The sequence below is a fragment of the Metopolophium dirhodum genome, chromosome 6 (genome assembly GCF_019925205.1).
Source record: "Metopolophium dirhodum isolate CAU chromosome 6, ASM1992520v1, whole genome shotgun sequence".
Classification (NCBI taxonomy): Eukaryota; Metazoa; Arthropoda; class Insecta; order Hemiptera; family Aphididae; genus Metopolophium; species Metopolophium dirhodum.
Window position 1 is genome coordinate 24,206,496 of NC_083565.1, and position 17,817 is coordinate 24,224,312.

Sequence of the window (17,817 nt, forward strand, 5' to 3'; positions counted from 1 at the left end):
ATCTGAGAATAACCACGTGATGACCGCATCAATAGGTACATAATATTATATTATAGGCAATATTATATACGGTACACGACGTCGACCGCAAAACGGTAATTGAAAATTCGTAAAAGGTACTTAAATGTACCTAAATACCTAATATGTGTTTTATGTTATGAAAAATTTAACATACTTACCTAGTAATAAAATTAATAGAAATTGTTTCAGCTACTATAAATATATAATATAGGTATAGATAGACGATTGTGCGGTTATTATTAATAGTTTTAACTCAATTTTAACTGAAAAAAGTTAATCACCTTTTTCTAAACTTTTATTTTAACTTCAAAACAAACAATCTGTAATTTTATTTTTACAATAAGCGTATATGCTGAAATATTTTTAAGACATGAAACGCGTGAAAAAAGTAGTGACCCAATTACGACACTTTACATGGAGATTTGTTTAATTTTGATTAGGATTTAACTATGGTCACCTATATTGTCCATATGCATAGTCAATTTATGTGTCACCTAAGACGTGTTAAACTGTGTCTTATGTGACACGTACATTTACTATGCATACGGACATTAATCACAAAAATGGTACAAAAAACATAATAATGAAATAATTAATAAACTATACTGATTTTTGGTTACATATGATAATATTAGTATTATGTACACCATCGTCTAATATGATAATATTATACTGTATAAATATGTATTAGCTCAATAGTCTGTTAAACTACCGCGCTAAAAATCTTTAGCTATAATTTAAGTTTATAAATTGCAGGAAGTAGTATCGATAGCCACGTCTAGTACACACAAATTAATGTCAACTTATTTACTTATTGTATTATTAATGTATACAGACTGTAAATATAATTTATAAATAAAAAAAAAAAAAAAAAAACTATAACTTTCTGACTTCAATTGTATATTATATCAATAATTTAATACGAATGATATGGTATCAAACAAAATAATACATATTATGTACCTTTAAAACCATTAACCAACTCTATATTATAATAATTTATTATGAATATTATTATAGGTACCTATATAATATAACGTACGCGGTACGCCAGGTAAAGAACTTTTCCAATACATACTTTAATTTCGTATTAAAAATAATATATAATATAAAAATATAATGTTTTAAGCAGTGTATGAATAATGTAATAATTTCAAAATGTTATTAATTTTAATCGCATATACAGGTGGTAGGTAGCTGGTATAATAATATACAATATTATAGCGTTTATTATTATTATTGTATTAGGACAGTGGGCAGCAAAAACAATTTTTTTTAATACGACATATATTATGGGGTATTTACCGTATATTATATATTTTATACATATTTACCTGTACTTGACGTGTGCGACTCAAAAGAATTATATTAATTCACCTCCGAATGAGTGCATACATGATTAAAAGTATATTTCGAATTTTATGTTTATTCCCGCAATATGTTTAATATAATACGTACCGATATATTATATTATTATCGTATATATACGGAGTTTATAATATGTCTTTTTTTTTTATATACATTTTACAACCTCACATATATAATAATAATATAATCCTTAAAACGATTACGTATACCCATAATGGATACATCGGACGGATATTATAATGTAGGCACCTACCTATGCAGTACATGCGCGTATATCTCACGACCCAGTGTATGCGGATCTTATAAACGGAACATATTCAATAAGAATTCGCACGATTGGCCTGCAGTCGGGGGGAGACCTCAACGCTCGCAAACGTTGTGAATGATTTTTCGCGCCACCCGAAAGAATGTTGCGGAGGTCGTGTCGAATGCGTATAACATTATATTATACACGGGTACCTATATACGTCTTCTCCGTTAAAATATAATTTTATTGCTCGGTCATGTCGTACAGGCACCAAACGGCACTAAATTAAAACACATAATAATATGTACATATCGTATTATATTGTGAAACGGGTATTAATAAAACTATTTAAAATAATGTTTGCGCTCGTCCTGTATATGTGCGTAGAATGCACCCATATAATAATAATATATACACAGGGTGATTCACCGAGTATTACCTATATACTCACCCGCTTAACCCCATTTTTTCCAATGATAATAATTCCGATTTTTGTATTTTTCAAGTACCTTACCTACCCGTCAGAACACGCGTGAAGACCATATTTACAAATACTTATATTTTTTTCAAGCCGTTTATGCTAATATCTGTCCTGTGGTGAATACAAATTTCTTTTTTCAAATAAGAACCACCTTTTTTACTGAAAATATTGGTAAGCTGTTTTTTTTTGATTTATTTAATTGAAATTTGAAATTGCAACGAGTTGTTTTTGAATTATTCACTATCCTAATGTACCTATACTACTGAGAATAATCTTTTTTTCATAAAATATAAAATTTAATATGTAATATTTAATTTACTATACTATTATAATTGAACCGAAACTATATTATCTTATAAAATTAATTAATATAATTTACAAATCATCGTGGCTCCACATTACGGACCCCCTTAGTACCTACTTGAAGTTTAATAACTCAAAAACTACTCATTCGAATTTCGATTGTTTTATTTGAGTCAAAGCTGAAAAAAAAATGTTTAACAATTGTCACAATTTGTATCGAACGGACGTGCAATTAAATTGCAGCACAAGGAAATTTAAGTGCGTTTAAAATATGATCTTTGAGTACACTTAAAAATATCCAGAGGTCAGAATTTAAATAAATGGGGGATAAATCGGTCGGTGAATCACCCTGTATTATACTTATATATTATATTGTGCGTGAGTGTGTACGTGAATTATGTAAGTAAAAGTAATACACTAAGAGGATTTAGAACAGTCGTCCGTGCCAACATTGCCGTTTTAACGACTGCACCGTTGAGAACTGCTGTGGATTGATAAGGATGCGAGGAAATAATTAGAGATTAGATACATACATAATATTATGCTTTTCCCCATCAAATTGCCCGACGTCTTGGATGTGTTTCAACACCGGTGCGTGGGGGTTTTTGAACTGGGCGAGTCAATTAAACGAATGAAAAAAAATACAGGTTCATCTCGAAAGAATTCTTGACCTCTGTCTATAAAAATATAGGTGTATTTAAAATAAAAATAAAAAAAAAACGTATGCATTAGAATTACAACATTCATTATAATCTTCTTGTACCTACCTATATGTATATAATATATGTTAGCATATACGATGTTATTAAGAAATAAAGCGTGTTGGAAATAATATTATGCTAAATTCTAAAACCACGTAAATTATATTATTATATTGTCTTGTACGTCTGCGCATCATCGCGCTGCCGTTGAGTTACCATTTGGTAGTTTTCAACGTTGTAATACATAATATTTACATTTATATATATATTATTATTATATTATATTATTATTAATATACGTCTCGAGGAAATACGATGCGATGCATATTATTATACTATGCAGCTCCATTAGGTAGCCAATCAAATGGCGTCATTATGTTTAGCTGGTTTAGCTGCCTATATATTAACTATGACGATGAGTAATACGCCACTATTCAGCATTATTATAATAATATTATGTATGTAGGTACAGCGCTCTCTATCATTTGAGTGACGTGTAAACACCGCCGACACAATTCACGTGATGCGATTTGAAAGATGGTTTTGAATAAGACCAAACTACGGCCTCCATAAACTAAAAATCTGAAGAAAAATCGATCGTATTCATAATAATATTATGGTATAATGCAATGAAGGTTCTAGCGTACGTGCAGGCTGGGCTGCTCAAATTTGTTTGATGTTCTTTTGTTAAAAAGTTCGATGTTGTGTCGTTTTGACGAGTAAAGAATAAAGAATTATTGGTCGCAAGAATTAAAAAAAAAGTTCATTTATTTTTACTCATTGTAAAAATATTTCGTTTTTTTTTAAATTAATCAGTTATACGCAACGTTGTCACTAATTACATAAGCACCTAGTTTTTTTTTATAATACTTAAATTAAAAAAGAAAGATTTAATAATATACTATAAGATGTTGTCAAATTATATCATAATATATTCAAAACAAGGAAATTCTATTTTGTTTAAAATAACTAAGAAAAACTATAATTTTTTGGTATTTGTATACTTCAACTGTAAGGCGAGAAAAAATGTGCGATTAAGGAGCTTAGATTGGCCTATTGGCTATAGCTTATACCTACTTTTAAATATATATTTTATATTTATGCCAGTACGAAAGTTGAGTCCTAGAACCGCCCCTGGTTCAATAACGCGAGTTTATACGACGAAGATATTATAATAAAACTGTAATTATTGTTCAACGAAGACGACGATCAATGCCGGGTTTGAGGGTGCAGTCGAATGGGTTTTTTTATTGGTCTAATAATATTGTTCACCATAGACTTTTTATAATATTGTAATTATTACTTATTACATATTATTATACAGTGAAACTCCGATATTATAACGAACTTCCATTTAACAACATTTTCCAAATATTTTTGAGAATCAATCCAAATTAGAACCTAATTTATTCAGTTCTATATTTCTATAATATGAATATTTTTTTGTGCCCCAAGAGACCTCGTAATATGGTAGTTTCGCCGTATTATTATTATTGTGCTTATAATATAAGAATGAAAATATTTATTGGAATAAAAAAATTAGATTCTGAAAAAATAAAACACTCGATAGTCGATACTTTTAAATTAAGACGATATTATGATGCAAAAAATTATCTCCAGAAAAAGCTAGAAAATAAATCTTATTATACTTATTATTATACTATGAGATGTATTTAAATATGTTGTATGAAAATAAGCATACAATCTATTTTGCGGTTGTGTATGGTGACAAAAAATAACGTAAATGTTCCAAACATCTATGAAATAGGTATGGAGAAACTAAAAATCGTCCCTGTAATCGTTGAAATCATTAAAACCACGTCGATTAAAACAACAATAACAACGTCCAAACTTACTCTTTGTCGTGTTACCAAGCTACTCGGCCGAATCGTGATGCGCTGCACCGCATACCAACAGCTGTGTTTGTACAAATCAATTATTACCAATGCATATTATACCGATTTCGAAGGATTTAGTGCCTCTTATGCAGTCATATTGTACCTATATAATTTACATAATATTGTACATTTTACTGTTGAATATTATATTATAGATGTTATATAATAATATATTATACGTAATTTATTATTATGGTATTGTTGGTATATTGCTTTGGGTGCTTAAGTATAATGTAAATAAATCGCAATTTTCATTCAAGACAAAATGTGAAAAACGAATAAATATATATAAAACTATTCAAAAATTACAGATAGATTTCCGATATTGTAATATGTGATATTGCGCTTTATCGACGTCCACTGTAATATTATCGTAGCAAGTCTAGTTTCACTGGCTCGCGCATATATAGTAGGTACGTTGCATTTTTCTATTTACATTGTTAAAGTTCGTTTACGCGCTGTCGGCATAGGTGTAAATATGATGGGACACTTGAGGCAGCAGAGCTAAGTCCCCCAAATATTTCCTAAAATATTTACATTATCTTATTTTAAACATGCTACGAGTTATGCAAACTTGGTATTTTCAATAAATTTGTATTAAGAGGACGCCGCCTGCACGTGTTGTCTTCGTCTTACACACGGATGACATAGCCAATGTTCGTTCGCCAGTTTAAATAATGTACTGTTAGTTTTGATATTACAGTGTGTAGCGATGATAAATTTAAAGACCCTATTATTTTCTGGTCACTCGATCGCGAAGAGGAATATCCTGCAATATAATATTACAATAATATTAAAATATATAATAAAATACCAATAGGATTTCGCGCAATGTAATAATATTATACTGATGTATAAATTGTATAGACAGGTACAGCTAACCTATGTATACGCGTTATGATATTACGGTCTCGGACCCGGCGGCAAACTGCAAAGACCCGCCGCAATCGCGAGCGCACGTCCGGTAGCCGGCCGCGTTCGGTCTCGCGGCAGTCGTCGTCGTCGTCGTCGTCGTCGCCCACGCGGCCACTCGCACACGCAGCGATAGACGACGCGACTACTACGACCGTGGTAGTAGTTGTACTACAGCTATCATTATTATCGTTATTATTATTACTATTATAATGGCGTGTCCGTCTCATTAGGACGCGCGTCGTCAGGTGTGCAGCAGCAGCAGCAGGTGAGATTCGGATCTGTTGTTTTAGCCGCATATAATGCTGCTGCTGGTACTCCATCCCCGCGGCGGCGGACGACACGCGATATACATGTACACCACACGCCTACCCATGTGTGCGAGTACGTACCTATTTGTGTAATGTAAGAACACACACACACGTGTGTGTGTGTGTGTGTGTAAGTACGTATATAATAATATATGTCGTACGACAACGACGACATCGACCAAGTCCGCTGCTGTGTGTGTTTATAAATCGCAATTAACCGCACCCCTCCGAACAAATGCGCGCTTCTCTGAGCGTCGTCGACCGGTCTCCCGAGGTACGGGGCTCGAGGGGGGGGGATCAATAATTAAACCAGCGAGCCGATTTACGTATATTATAATAATAATAATAATAATAATAATATACACGCGAGTGCGTATTGCGATATAATATATATTCGCACGGCAGATAACCATCAGCCGGATAGGATTCCGTTTTTTTCTTTCTTTCTTTCTTTCTTTCTTTTAAATAATAATAATGCGAACGACCCGCAGCGCTCGCGGAAAGAGCGGCGGCGCGGTGGCCGTGAGGTAAGGTAATATACGCGCGCGCGTGGTGACGCGGCGACGGATACGCGCGCGAGAGCGGTGCTCGCGACTCCGACGAGCGCGCGCGCGAACACTAGCCGGGCGAGGGCGGCGGCGGCGGCTCGGTTATAATTAACGATATTCACACGTGGTCAAAACCGCGCGACTTACAGAGGCGCGCGCGAGAAGAGGTATTTTTCACGATTTTTATTTCTTATAATATATTATAATATATAATAATATATTTGTTCTCTCTTTCTCTGCGCACGCTCGTTCCCGGCACCGGTGTCAACGTATATAAACGTTAAAATAAATAATGTATTGCGCACGCGCGCTGCTGTTGTAGCAGTACACCACGGTCGCCCGTAATGTATTATAATAATAATAATAATAATAATAATGAAATGACTATACCGTGTGTCCGCACAGAACTGGGCACCTCAGTGTTGTGGCCGGGTAATGTTGGTTACCAGCATTACCGCATATACATATTTTAGAATATTCCGTCTGTGGGAAACTGACGATGTCCAGTTTCATGTCCCGCAAACAGAATTTAAAAATATGTATAAGGTCGGGTTAGTTTGAGGGACACAAACGCCAATTGATATGGATAATTTAATTATAGAGCGGACACACGCGGTATATGTAAGACCCGGCGCCTCGCGATATTTCATTGGACTTTTGGCCTTCCCAGTAGCGTTATGTGTAGTTGTTTTGGCGATTTGACTTTGCAGTTGGGGGACGGAGTGGCCGAGTGGATAAAGGCGTCGGTTGCGACGCACACCGACGCCGGTTCGAACCAGGCCACGGGTGGCATTTTTCTTCGGGCAAGTCCAGTGTCCGGAGAACAAATGCCGCCATCCCCCACCCGGGCATGGTAGATATACCTACGGGTGCCCACTAAAAAATCTGCCAAACCAAAAACACACGTGTTTACAAACCTACAATTTCCTCCCCTACAAACAAAAACAAACAGCTAATGGCCATAGTTGCCGGGCTTCATGATCAATTTAAAAATAATAACTTTGCAGTTGTACACATTAAACGCACGCGCGCTGCTGTTGTAGCAGTATACCACGGTCGCCTATAGTGTATTATAATAATAATAATGAAATGACTATACCGCACAGAACTGGTCACCTCAGTTGTGGCCTGGTAATCTCGATTGCTTGCAATTATACCCTATACATATTTTAGAATACCCTGTCTGAGGGAGACTGGTGATGTCCAACAGTCTAGTTTCATGTCCCGCAAACAAAATTAAAAATACGTATAAGTTACTGAGTAATATATAAGTAATTTAATTATATAGCTGTTTACCCTGTTTTCACGGACACACACGGTATGTACGCAAGACCCTGTAGCACGTCACCATATTTCATTGGACTTTTCGCCTTCCCAGTGGCGTCCGTCTGTCATGTGTTGTTGATTAAACGATTTAACTCTGCAGTTGTACATATACACATTTGTACAATAAACATATTACCTATAGGTACTGCAGTGTGTCTTACGACTTAATGACGTGTCTGCACTTGATGTCGATGTCTTCCGGAAATGTTCTTCGTAAATATGCCGCATTATAATATGCAGTTGTTCGAAGATAATCAAAAAATCTCGATAAGGTGAAAGATAAAAGGTGACCAGATTTATCTATGGATAAAAATCTAATCATATTTTGAAAGTTACATTTGTAAAATAGCATATTTGCTACAAATATGATATAGGTAATATAATATTATTAAGTATTATAAGTTTAATTTGATACACTTCGTGTTTTAAATACGATTATTTAGCAATGGGTGTTGATAATGAACAATATACTACAAAATAACTACAGTAAAGCACAAAAAAAAACATGAAAATTCAATCGATTAAATAGGTTATAGGCAATTATAATGACTTAAAAATATTAACCCCCCCCCCCCTCCCAAAAATTAAAATATAAAAATACAGATAAAAAGATACTTTAAAATATTGTTATATACACAAGATAAAAAACTAAATATTTGTGACTATAAATAATGCATAACACTACTCGTCATCTACGCGAGTTAGATACGACGTTAAAAAATTGACGACATTGATTGTGTTAAAATAATTAATAATAATTAATTAAGCATTGTAACATAATATGTATCAAATGCAATAAAGTGTTAAGTTAAATTACTGTCAGACCAATGGCCACAATTGCCGAGGTTTTATTTTTTATTTTAATAAAAAATAAAAATGATGATGTATTAATTCATTCAGACGGATTGGATGAGAATATTTTGTATTTATTCGGAACACTTATGATGCTGCGCGTAATGTTGATTTTATAAAAAAAAATTTAATAATAATATTATTATTTATTTGACACGGACACCTATAATAAATTAATAAATGTATAAAATATGTATGTAAATATATAATTATTGTTTTATTAACATTTTATTTTACCGTATATACCTACCTAGTATCTGGTATAATATAGTAATTGGTATTTATATCACATGATAATATACTGTTATAGGATATTACGCTTACTGTTTTATTAATGCCAATTTTAACATTTTGCTTCGCGGTATTTCATTGGACTCACAGCCTCCGGAGCAGAGGTGGCTCCATAGACATGGTTAGGAGGGGGGGAGCAAGTCACAATTTTATATAATTTTGATGAATTTTTTTGTAATTTTGTTTTCAACAGTATAAAATTGTTTAGAAATACAGCTTGGGGGCGCGGCCCCTAGCCCCCCCCCCCTTGGAGCATCCACCCTTGCTCCAGAGCAAGCGCGGTGTTCGTCTGCAAGAATGAGGACCGGTACCTTATCATGTAGGTATATACGATGTACAATAATAATAATATTTCGCTCAATCGTTTTGTTCGCTACGGGTTGTGACGTTTTTGTAAATTCGTATTTTATATTTTTTTTTCTTTCACGAAAAATAAGTCGTCAACATAATATCATTATGATCACGTAGGCCCCCTGCGTGCAGAGCTTCACAACCCTTTTTGGCGATAACACGCTTTTATAGACTATATACCTACTTTGTAGACGACTGTATCGTGTCTACCTACTTGGCAGCGATATCTTCCTACAGCTGTGTCCATGTATAATTCCGACCGTCACGTCGTCACACTTCGGCAGTGCTGTATAAAGATAACCCAAAAATTATCTAGATAAGATATAATAGATTATTCATTGACAGTTTATCTAAATAAAAGATAAAAGATGACCAAATACATTTATAGTTAAGAACTTGAATTTTTAAAATAGCATTTTTTTTTTTATAAATATATTACACTATAGCTGAATATTACCCAGCGTTGCCCGAAAAAAACTGTGATTGTTCAACTCCATTTGACTTCACGAACGTCTCCATTTGTGTGTAACTCGCTGTGGAAGCAATGCCTTTTTAATTGTAAATAATTATCCCGCCCGGTTGTGATTATGCGATCCGTATCTGAGTTTACCTGTGGTGTAGACTGCATACCCCGCGTGGTGCGCACGGAAGTGTATAATTTCTAACTCTAAAAATTCAAAGTTATACCTACTAAGTTGTCGTTTTTATTTAGTCCAACCTACAGCGGGTCGGATACAAATTTATTATAAGCCATCCGGTGGTTTTTTATATAGCTGTATACAGCTAATTGATTAACGTTTAAATTCCCTATAACAGTAAACAATATTATTATTTTTTGATTTAGCACTGTTTGAAATACGATTAACCATCGGCGTTTGCAGAGGATGAGCAATATAATATGTGACTAATTATTAACTATAATTGAGGATCCTACATCCGAAGGGGGATGACTATAAACTGTACAAGTGACATTAAAAAAAAAATCCGAGTTAAGTGCACAGCTAAACTACGAATTTTCCGTTTTGTTCGGTGGTAAAGAGATATTTGTGAATTATTCGTCGTGTGCTGCGATCTGGTAGCAAATGTGTTCTCGATTAGAAGGAAAGAGTTGCAAGTGCACTAATTATTTAAAATCAATTATTACGAAATTCAATCAATGTCACTATGGTACCCTTTTTTTTCTAAGCACCTCGTATAAAGAAAATAACATAAAAATAAAATCGAATAAATAGGCTTTATACATGCGCCGATTGTCGCGTCGTCACTCGAGTAGGCAACACGAGTTATAGGTACGACATCATATATAATATATTAGCGACATTGATTGTGTATTTCATTCAGACAGATTAGAATATTAGATGAAAACCTTCCGTAACCGATGATGAGTAATCTGGATTGTATTCTAAAAAAAAAATTAATAATAATATTTCTTTTACATATGTTATGAGGTTTCATCAATGGATGGACACTTTATACAAGCTACCTGTCTGAAATTTTGTAAATTTAATTTAATTAATTGAATTCTATTTTTTCCAATTTTCCTTATAAATTCACAACATCATTATTGTGCTAATTGATTGTTTATTTTAATTACATACGGACGTTAGATCAATTCAATAGTATAGGTATAATAATACGCTAAAGTGAAACAATACAATTAATATTAACATTGAAATGAAAAAATTATAAGAGAGAATTTAAATGAAAATACATAATAATTATTAAATTTGTACACAATACAAATTATTCCGGTAAAAATAGAGAAAGAGTGGCCTGAGTTAGCAATGGACATACTAATAGTGTTCATTCAGACCATAGTTCGTAGATGGTGGGATAAAGAAAGGATAAGTAAGACGTGACTTGAGGGGAGGAACTTTGAAAGATATAGATGAAAGAAGGGTAGGGGAATCAATTGCACCAGGTTTAAGGTTTTTCAAGAAATTTAGGGTGGCGTCGCGCCTCTCTTCTGTTGACGAATCAAAGCCATGTATCTTAAGAACTTACTATAGTGTGTAATCATGGGGAGGACGATCGATGTTTAAGGCGTGCCTAATTGGCATAATTTATAAATTTTCTTTGAACGAGTTTGATAAGAATGAAGTGAGCTGGTAATAGAGCCTTATTCAAGAGTCCGTCTTACAAACAGAAAAGGGCTTTTAAAAGAAGATAGTATAATTTAAACTCAGCTGAGATGCGTTTGATGAACACCCTAGGAATCTCCAGAACTTTTTATTTATTGTAAAAAATAATACTTCACAGATTATTGTCTAATTAATAGATTAAAAATAATAATACTTGACACGGACTCTTCTCTAATAAATTAATAAAATTAAATAAAATATGTTTAGGTATACGTCCATGTATAATCATCGTTTTATTAAAATTTTATTTTACCGTATAGTACCAAATATAGTATTATTATAGGTATAATACGCCTGCAATGGTTGGTATTTAAAATTTAAATCACATTACAATAATATTATACTGTAAAAAACATTATTAGATACGCTTACTGTTTTAATAATGTAAATTTCAAAATATTATTATTTGATTCGGTAACATATTATTATAATATTTTATAATGTTATTGGTTATAAATTATTTTCATCGCCCATAAATTAAACTTAGAAATCCGGAACTCCTATAACCCGATTATAGAGTGTGATTTTCCTTACCTTTACTTGTTTATACTTATATATGTATAAATATAAAAATACATCAGTTTGAAGACAATTTATAGTTTTCTGACACATGAAATATTGGTATCGTATTTTCTGAAATCAAATTATATTATACACTATAGTATACACAAATGATATGAAAAGTTTTAAGTGTGAAATAATAAATATTATATATTTAATATTTAAAATTGATTGCTATATCAGTTGATATTTATACATCTTTATGTTAATCTTAATCTTAAACCAAGGGGGATTTATGAATAATTTTTAATACTTGACAGGTAGTTTAAATTACTTCATAAATCTATATTTGTTAATTTTCTAGTAAATGCAAATCGTTGATATAAATCTGTGCATAATTACAAGTATTTATTACACTTTCAAATAATAATTTTACAGTATGGGAATAATACATAAATTTGTTTTACATATTTAAGAAATAATGTGATAAATTATCATTATGATTATAATTTGAATTTTATATGAAGATGATAGATTTTGATACTGCAAAAGTGATGTTAGTAAAATGTATGTCAACACTCAATTATTTTTGTAATAAACTATTTAAATAATAATTACTAATATAGATTTAAGTTTATCAATTTCTTCATTGCCTAATGGTGGTTTGTATCACTTTTAATTTTCAAATTAAACTATGAATTCGATATATTAACCTAATCAGCGGTGTAATAAAAGTGTTACAAAATTACATTTTCAACACATTTTGAACTGTGGAAAAAATATTGTATTTAAATATGTATTGTAGTCTGTAGCTATATTTATCTTGTTACCTATTGATTTATTAGTTAATGTTTAATATGATAGTATTTATATATATAGTTCAGATTAAAATTAGTTCTAGCATTTTGTTCGTTTATGATGAAAAATGTTTAAAAAATGTGGTGGCCCCATTACGCACAGTTTTTTAAATCACGTCATCGAGTGACAGTAAAGCGGCATTGAATATCCACTACCTATAACATAGAAAAGTTTGCAAAGTCAAAACCGTAGGTACACCTTACCTAACTGTGTTTAAAATTTTAAATAATACATACATATTTTAATATATTAATAACTTAAAATACATATATTGTAATAACAGGGTAGAATAATTTATTGTTTTAAGTTTATTTATATAGTATGTACGTCTGAACGATATAATAGGTCAAGGTCTGAATATATCTACCGAAATCGATTTCACCAAAATAATGTACCCCATAGCCTAATGTCGATGTGATAGGTATAAACAGTGAAATAAATAAAAATACGAAAAAGAAATTAACATGACATTTTATATAATTATAATATATGAAATATATAAAAATAGAATATATACTTTAGCAAACTAATATTTTAACTTCCTACGGTTTTTCATATAATAATAGAAGTTATATTATGTTTGTAAGTACATTTAAATTGCATTTCATGATTTATTGCCATATTCGTCTTCACTCTAGGCGTTAAATTTAATTTAAGTTTTTAAGTAATCCCGTGTATATTGCCCTCATATATGCTTACTTTGAGCCTTACACCGACGTCCAATAAATAAATAAAACAAGCAATTTGCGCGTTGCAGACCGCGCGAAATACATATTACGGAAACAAATTGTAAGTCAGCTTGGATCTACATACATATAATAATAATAATAATAATAATAATAAACGATGAAGGAAAAGCGAACGGTTTTTGCGCGCGCGCGCGTGTGTGTATGTGTGTGTGTGTATATAGTAAACGCGTTTTGCCGACACGTGAAAAAGAGTAAAATTCGCGGTCGTTCTGGTTTTACAAAAAGCAGCTATTCATCAGTTCGTGGCACGTAAATTAGCTGCTCTCTCGCACACACGCACACGAACAAGGCGGCGGTCGGCGACTCGGCAAAGAGAAGAGATCGGCTCTCGATCCGAGCCGAGCAGGTCGATCCACAAGCAGCTTGGGAAGACCGCTGAAACGAGATAACAATCGCCGGCCTTTTTGCCTTATTATCTCAAGAGCTTTCTCCACCCGACGACAACTACACTATGGGTCCGCCGCCGTCGTCGTCGTGGTAAGTAGACACATTTTTTTCCGTCTTTAATTTCAACAGACACGACAAAAGTCCCGTTGACATTTGCCCCGAAATCCTTACCTCGTACGTCATACAACTGCACTGCGAATCATGTACGAATCGTAATATCATATTTATCTCTCTGGGAACAAAATAATATTAGCGTCGGAGAGACGGTATACTCTCCTGGATCGCATCGCGTAATATTAATTACTATATAATATACTTACATAATATTGTTTTTGTGTATACCTATTATTATTATATATTTATTTATTGATATTTGAACGTGTAAAAAATCCGCTTACGGGCATAATGTCTGCGATTTTCGTTCTTGGTCCGCATAAAGTCATCCCCATTCGGGTAGATTGTAGATTATATGAGTCTCTATAACAGTAGACACATTTAATTTACATAATATTAATTTTAGGAATTTATACTGTACTTGCCTATACATTTTGAACTAGGTATATATAAAGACCATAAATCGGTGATCAAATTATATGGAGCCAAATTCTAGGTGAGACCTAACAATTGGTAAGAATCATATACGTACTATACATTGGCTGCACAACATAATATTGACATTGATTTGAAAACATTTGCCACGAATTCCTGCGGCAGCAGTGTTATCGAAAGCCACGCTTAACTTATTATAATATCGAAATGGAGCAAAATTTCAGTATAATACGACGTGATGATCACTTCCGCATATGCACCGCGGAATACGACTTCTGCAGGTACACGATACCACGTGCTCGTATTATTGTGTGTACCAACGATTTAGTAATAATATGTTACAGGAACAAGACGTAGGTACCCTATGCTGTCCGTTTCCAGCGCAGAGTATACAATGAGATCGAATTTAAAACCTTCGGCTATACCTATAAAATAATATTATAATCGCGGACGTGTGAACGAAGAATACATGATATTATTATATTTGTTTATTCCTATAAACGATTCAAAGAGTAGGTAATAATAATAATATTATAATGTCATAGTCGTAGACGAAATCCGTTAAAAAACCGATTTGTCCACTTTATTATAATAATAATAATAATAATAATATACGCATTATTATGATACGTCATTCACGGACTCGAACAATCATCGGCGGCGGCGCATGGTGGTAGCCACTACGGATTGCGTACAGGTATACATAGATATATACCTATGTAGGTATATAATATAATGTTATAATATGAAGTGGGCCCCCCGCGCGCGTATCACTGGGAGCCAGTGGCGGCCCGACGTTATATACAATCCGTGGCGGCGGCAGTCCCTAACGAGCGTCACGTACCATCTGATCCGACTTCTTTCATATGCACCGCCATCGCATGGTATTTCGGTGCACTTTAAACGAGTCTGATTAAATTACGGGAATCCTCACGACCCACCGCCGACGCCGCTTCTTGTAGTTAAGGGGGCAAAACTAAAACGACGGCGAAGACAGTTTCTCTCATTCACTATATATATATGTGTGTGTGTGTGTGTGTGTGTGTGTGTAGTCTTCTAGTTTGTAAACATATTATAATGTGCACAGTCTTACTTGGTACGTATATATTATATAATAATATGTACAGAAATAGTCTCGCGAATATGAGTCCGACGTGTGACGTCCACAATTGCAAGTCGACGACAACAAATTCAATTTGATTTTTCCTTTTAGCGATCACGCACGCAGGCAATCTATGAGGTTTTGCGAACAATATTGCTCAATGGTTCCCGCGGTGGCTTTAAATAAATACCATTTTGAAAACTTCTGTGCTAGTTTTTATATTTTTTAAGATGCTGAAAAAAAAACACCAGTTAATATTGCGTCGCTAAAAGTACTTGTTCGCGTGAAATGCTTGGATATGAGAGTGTATACAGTACAGCAAATTGGATAAGCAGCAAGTTCAAAGGATGTAGCAAGTCAGTTGTTTAGGTTGACTTCTTTAGAATTGCAGGAACTATCTATCCTTCCTGAAGAGGTTGGTTGTTTGAATACAGGTCATGGCACATTTCTGGCTGAAATAATTTGCTTTTAGACCTGCAAAAAATATTTGATTATGTACAAACAATTCAGATTTCAAGTGATCTGGATCTTTTATTGAACTTTTATAAAAAAAATGTTGGATTTTTATTTTTAGCATATCTTACAAGGTTTTTTCTTTAATTTGTATACGTATCTCCATGTACAATGATTAGGGTTTGTGCTGATATCGACTGCCCATGAACAGCTTAACGAAAAGAGTCACACATTGGTCATGGCAGGTGAGTGGTAACACACTGATAATTCCTATTAAAAATATTATATCATAGGTACCTATTCATTTTCAAAAAAAAATTCCTTAAAGGTCATTATATAGGATCCACACAAAATAATGTTCGCTGTTCATTTTTGGCGATCTTTACTCTAAAAGTGACTGTTCTAGACTGTTGACACAAAAAACCAAATATTTTATATATGACTTGGATTCCCCATGTCCATACATCTTCTGAAACACATTTTTAAAACAAATAGTAATAATTCAGTTATGTTACTCAATGTGAGTTGAATTTTCAAATTTCATAGTAATAAGCTCTATAATAGTTGTACACTTTTTTTATAACATTTATTAGTCTATAAAATTGAATAACAACCAAGTAATATTTAATAAACGATATCCATGTGTGCACATAATACATATGTATATACTACATATTATTATCATTTAACATTAGAACTATTTAATTAAACGTCATGTATAATGTAAAAATAAATTATATGCTACACTGAGTTTGATTACTAGTATAATATATAGAATCATTTACTGAAATCTAAAAATGAAAATTTTTTTTTTAGTTAATCACTTAAATTTGATCTCTTCATTTGATCACAATTATAAAATTACAGAATTTATAGAATTATATAAGTTTATATAATCGTTTACTGAAATATCAAAATAAAAAATAAATTTTTATTATCATTTAATTTCATTTAATCATAGATTAATTTAATTTTAGGCTATAATATGGAAAAAAAATTACGTGACGCTCAAGTAGTCAAGCATAATTAACTATTGGTAATTTATTTTCTTCATTGAAGTTTTTTTTTCAAAAATAATAGATATTACAATATGTTTAATCTGTTTTACTTTTATTCAACCTATTACTATAATATAATAAAAGATAATAATTACCAAACATATTATTATATTTTACGGTTATAATATTACGTTATCTTATATTACAGGTTAAGAGAATCCAAAGACCCTCACTAATGTACATAATTACTAATTATTAATAATTAGTAATCTATCGCTGATTATACATTTTGAATTAAAGCAATACAATACAAATTTAATTTTAAATTCCTAATTTTCACGGATTTGTAGTTTTAACGGCATATTACTCATTTTTCTACTCGAAATAAATTCGACAGTTTAACACTGGCAGACCGAACGAGTTTCTAGCCGTCATTGTATCACGTAAATCGTTATTACCTATACCTAGG